We start from the raw sequence: 5,000 nt of genomic DNA, 5'->3' as shown, positions 1-5,000 counted from the left end.
CTCTCTCCTCCTTTTCCTCCCCTCTCCCTCCTTTCCCTTTTTCCCCTTTTTACTCTCCCTCCTCTCCTCCTTTTCTCTCCACCTCTCCTCCTTTCTCTCCCCCTCTCCCTCCTCCTTCTCCTCCCCCTCTCCCTCCCTTTTCTCTCCCCTTTTCCTCCTTTTCTTTCCCCCACTCCTCCTCCTTTTCTCTTCCCCTGTCCCTCCCTTTTCTCTCCCTCCCTCCTTTTCTCTCCCCCATTTCCCTCCTCCCTTTCTTCACTCCCCATTTCCCTCCTTTTCTCTCCCTCCTTTCCTCTCCTTCTTTCTCTCCCCCTCTCCCTCCTTTTCTCTCCCCTCTAACTTTCCTTTTCTCTCCCCCTCTCCCTCCTTTTCTCTCCCCCTGTCCCTCCTTTTCTCTCCCCCAGTCCCTCCTTTTCTCTCCCCCTCTCCCTCCTTTTCTCTCCCCCTGTCCCTCCTTTTCTCCCCCCCTCTCCCCCCCCTCTCCCAGGGCCTCCAGCCAGAGGCCCGGCGGCAGAGCCCGCGAGGCCGCCGCAGCGCTCGTCGGCGAGGCGGTCGGAGGCGCTGCCAGACATTCAGAGTTCGAAAAGGAGATCGAGGGAGTCGAGGGCTCCGGGGCCCAGGTCCACCGGATGTGTACATGCAGGCGCGCACACACACTGGCATATAGACACACATCCTGTACATGCGCAATCGACGCACACACACACGCACACTGAACACAATAACACTCACGTTCATGAAAGGAATCCTCTATGTGCGCGGGAAAGACGCAGGGCCTGCATGAGGTCCACTTCTTAGCGTGCCCGCGTGCTCGAGCGCGTGTCGGCGCTTGAGTGAGTGCCTGTTTGGCGCATGCGCGTGCGCGCGTGTTATGGCTCCATATAAACCGCTAAACCCGATGAACTTTTCCCCTTGAAGCGATCCGCCGCGTCGCCCTCGCCCGCCCGCCCGCCCGCCCGTCGCGCCGTGGCCTCCCAACGCCTTTCTGGCTCTGAGACCTTGCAGGATTCCGTTCCTCTTTCGGGCATGGCCTCTTACTCCCCTTCTTATTCGTTCGCCTATCTTCCCTCCCTTCACTCTTCCCTCCTCGCCTCGTCGGCCCTTCCACCCGTCGCCCCCACCTCTCCGCCTCTCCGCGCCCACTCGCGTCCCGCGTCCCGCATCCCGCACACTCGCCCCCGCCCGGCCGCCCGCCGTCGCCTGGCACAGGTGCCTGGCACTCCCGGCTCCGTGGCGCGCGAGAGGTCCCTCGGGTGCCCTTCCGCTTGTTTGCCATTCCCTTTTCATCATCGCTCCCTTCATTCTTCTTTCCTTCCTTCCTATCACCCTTCATTCCTTCTCTCTTTTCCTGATCTTCCCCTTGACCGTCTTCGTAGTCGTCTCTCCCGCACCTATCTGTCACTCCCCCCACCCCTCATTTATTCCTCCTCCTTCCCATTCCCTCATTCTCTTCGCCTTTCTCCCCTCCTCCCTCCTTCCCTCCTTGCTCCTTCCTATACCCCCCGTTTCCTTTCCGAGTCCTTTCCTCTCCCCTCGCTATCCTTTTTCCCTCTTGCTCCTTCCCCTCCCTATCCACCCGCGTCATTTCGCTTTCCGGCAATGGCCTTCCGTCGCCCTCAGCAGCAGAGACCTGCCGGGGCGCTGGCTGGCTCATGTCCTTCCGTCGCCGCCACCGCCAGTCGCCTTTCCCTCCTTACTCGGGCTTCTTTTCCTGTTGTCCTGATGTCGTCCTTTTCCTCCTCCTTTCCTCCCCTTCCTATTCCTCCTTTCACTTCACTTTCGTTCGTCTCTCTTCCTCTCCCCCCCTTCCTCCTCTGACCCTTCCCCTTACATCCTAATTCCCCTTTCCTCACTCCCTTTCATTTTTTCTCTCCCTCTTTCTCCCATTTCCGATCCCTCCCTTCCCCTTGCTCTCCCTTTTCTTTTCTCTCTCCCTCGCCCTCACCCTCGCCCTCCTCCGTGAAGAGACCGCCTCCTGGCCCTCAAGGACTGGCGAGGCCCAGGTCCTTCCGCCCGAAAGGCGTGTCCAGGAGGCGGTCCCTCCCCCAGGCTCTCCCGCACTCGCTCAGCCTCGCTCGGCCCTCAACACACACCAACCTGGCCTCGTCCGCGAGGCGACGCCCTCGAGGCCAGAGCGGAGGCCCGGCGGCCGAGGGTGGCCATGGCGGCCGAGGGTGGCCATGGCGGCCGAGGGTGGCCATGGCGGCCAGCACTTACCCCTTCGTTTCCTCGGAAAGAAATCTTTGGGCTCCCGACAGTGTTCTGTGGGAGAGCGAGAGCAGAAATTAGAATCCACATTTCAACAGAATATGCATTAATAAACATGAGCTGTTTTATCAGAGAAATAAATATGAATACATTATCTTTTACCAATATAATGTGTACATTGTATTCCAAGACATTCATGTTGCTTCTTAAAGAGAGCCAATGAAAATCATTAGACGGGAAAAAATATAATTAAAAAAGGATATCAGTCTTAGTGCGACCATTAAAGCATTTCTAAAGAGAAATGACCAACGGGAGCGAAATAAAGTGGGCAATAATAATCATGAGGAAAAAGTATCCCAGCTAGAAAAGAGTAGATAGAGGAGGGAGAGGAGGGGGGAGGAGGGAGAGGAGGGGGAAGGAAGGAGAGGAAGGAAGGAAGGGGGAAGAAGGGAGAGGGAGGAAGGTGGAAGGAGGGAGAGGGAGGAGGGAGGGAGGGAAGTTAGATTGAAAGAGAGACAGACACACGTCGAATGAGCGAAAGAAACGGAAAACCACGAAGAAAAAGATAAAAGAAGGAACTTAGAATAAAGAGCTACCAAAATATTACAAAAAAATATTATCAAACAATCACAGAATTGATGATCCGATAAAATAAAATAAATAGATAAAATAACAAAGAAAAAAAATATAAAACAATAGGCATCCACGCTCGGTGCTGCAGCTGGTTGACGATGACGATGATGTTGCTGTCTCAGGTGTCGTTAGCAATGCTGATAAGGGAAAGGCAGCCGTGCTGCAGCTGGTGCGAGGGGGGAGAGAGAGAGAGAGAGAGGGAGAGAGAGAGGGAGAGAGAAGAGAGAGAGAGGGAGAGAGAGAGAGAGAGAGAGAGAGAGAGAGAGAGAGAGAGAGAGAGAGAGAGAGAGAGAGAGAGAGGAAGGAGGGAGAGAGAGAGAGAGAGAGAGAGAGAGAGAGAGAGAGAGGGAGAGGGAGGGAGAGAGAGAAGGAGGGAGAGGGAGGGAGAGGGAGAGAGAGAGGGAGAGAGAGAGAGAGGGAGGCAGGGAGGGAGAGAGAGAGGGAGGGAGAGGGAGGGAGAGGGAGGGAGAGGGAGAGGGAGAGGGAGAGGGAGAGAGAGAGAGAGAGAGAGAGAGAGAGAGAGAGAGAGAGAGAGAGAGAGAGAGAGAGAGGGAGAGGGAGAGGGAGAGGGAGAGGGAGGGAGAGGGAGAGGGAGGGAGAGGGAGAGGGAGAGGGAGAGAGAGAGAGAGAGAGAGAGAGAGAGGGAGAGGGAGAGGGAGAGGAGAGAGAGAGAGAGGGAGAGAGAGGGAGAGAGAGAAGAAGAGAGAGAGAGAGAGAGAGAGAGAGAGGGAGAGAGAGAGAGAGAGAGAGAGAGAGAGAGAGAGAGAGAGAGAGAGAGAGAGAGAGAGAGAGAGAGAGAGAGAGAGGGAGAGAGAGAGAGGGAGAGGGAGAGGGAGAGGGAGGGAGAGGGAGGAGAGGAGAGGGAGAGGGAGAGGGAGAGGGAGAGAGAGGGAGAGAGAGAGAGAGAGAGAGAGAGAGAGAGAGAGAGAGAGAGAGAGAGAGAGAGAGAGAGAGAGAGAGAGGGAGAGAGAGAGGGAGAGAGAGAGAGAGAGAGAGAGAGAGAGAGAGAGAGAGGGAGAGAGAGAGGGAGAGAGAGATGGAGAGAGAGAGAGAGAGAGAGAGAGAGAGAGAGAGAGAGAGGGAGAGAGAGAGAGAGAGAGAGAGAGAGAGAGAGAGAGAGAGAGAGAGAGAGAGAGAGAGAGAGGGAGAGGGGGGGGAGACCCCCTCTAACCCCCCTCGCCAGGTGACACTCGGAGCCGTCTGCTTCCGTAATGTGACCCACCCACCCACACTCCTCTTCCTCCTCCTCCTCCACATTAATCGCCTTCTCCACCTTAACCTCCTCCTCCATAATCCACTTCTACCTTCCCCACCTATTCCTCCACCCTTGGGCATGGGGAGGAGGGGGCTAGGGTACAAGGCTCTGGGGGATGGAGGCGCGGGCATAGGGAGGAGGGTGAAGCCAAGGGCACTGGAAGGTATGGGAAAGAGAGAAGGAAATCTCTCTCTCTCTCTCTCTCTCTCTCTCTCTCTCTCTCTCTCTCTCTCTCTCTCTCTCTCTCTCTCTCTCTCTCTCTCTCATTTTCTCTCTCCGTCAGTCTCCCCCTCTCTCTCTTTCTCTTTTTCTCTTATTTTCTCTCTCCGTCAGTCTCCCCCCCCCCCCCACGCACCAGCCCTCCGGTCGTGGGCAGAGGTGCCCTCGATGCCCCATTGTCCTGTCGCGCCCGACGGCCGGTGTCGCCAAGGGACGCGAACAAGGGCGTCCAGGCCGAAGGGAGGAGGAGAGGGGGAGTGGCAGGGGAGGGGGGAGGGAGTGGCACGGGGGGGGGGGGGGCGAGAGAGAGGACAATTGAGAGAAAGAGGATAAGGGAGAGCGAGAGAGGTGGGGAGAGAGGAAGAGAGAGTGGACAAAGGAGGGGGGAAGGAGGAGAAATGGGAAGCGGGTAGAGCGAAGGGGAAAGCTAAAAGGGAAAACAAAAATTGGAGAAGAAATCAAGAGAAGAGAGAGAGAGAGGAAGGAGCGGCGAAAGAGAAAAATGGAAACAGAACGAGGAGGAGGAATCCGAAGGGAGGGGAGGGGGAGGTGACGGAGACGGTCGGTCAAGATCAGGCAGAGCGGAAGGTGGAGAAGAGAGGGCGAGAGCGAGGAGGAGCGAGGGTGAACACAGATAGGTGGGGAGGGGTTGACAGGGGGAGGGGTTGACAGGGGGCAGGGGAGG

General features: G+C 56.7%; 1 long non-coding RNA gene across 1 annotated transcript in view; it reads right to left on the bottom strand.

Moving 5' to 3' along the window:
* Window positions 1-5,000, bottom strand: part of LOC138862745 (uncharacterized) — a 129,256-nt gene that overhangs the window by 15,980 nt on the left and 108,276 nt on the right. The window contains exon 2 of the long non-coding RNA XR_011398765.1: window positions 2,218-2,262. This is a non-coding gene — a long non-coding RNA (uncharacterized lncRNA). The remainder of the gene's footprint in view (window positions 1-2,217; window positions 2,263-5,000) is intronic.

Source organism: Penaeus vannamei, chromosome 9 (genome assembly GCF_042767895.1).
Source record: "Penaeus vannamei isolate JL-2024 chromosome 9, ASM4276789v1, whole genome shotgun sequence".
NCBI lineage: Eukaryota > Metazoa > Arthropoda > Malacostraca > Decapoda > Penaeidae > Penaeus > Penaeus vannamei.
This window is presented reverse-complemented; position numbering and strand designations above follow the sequence as displayed.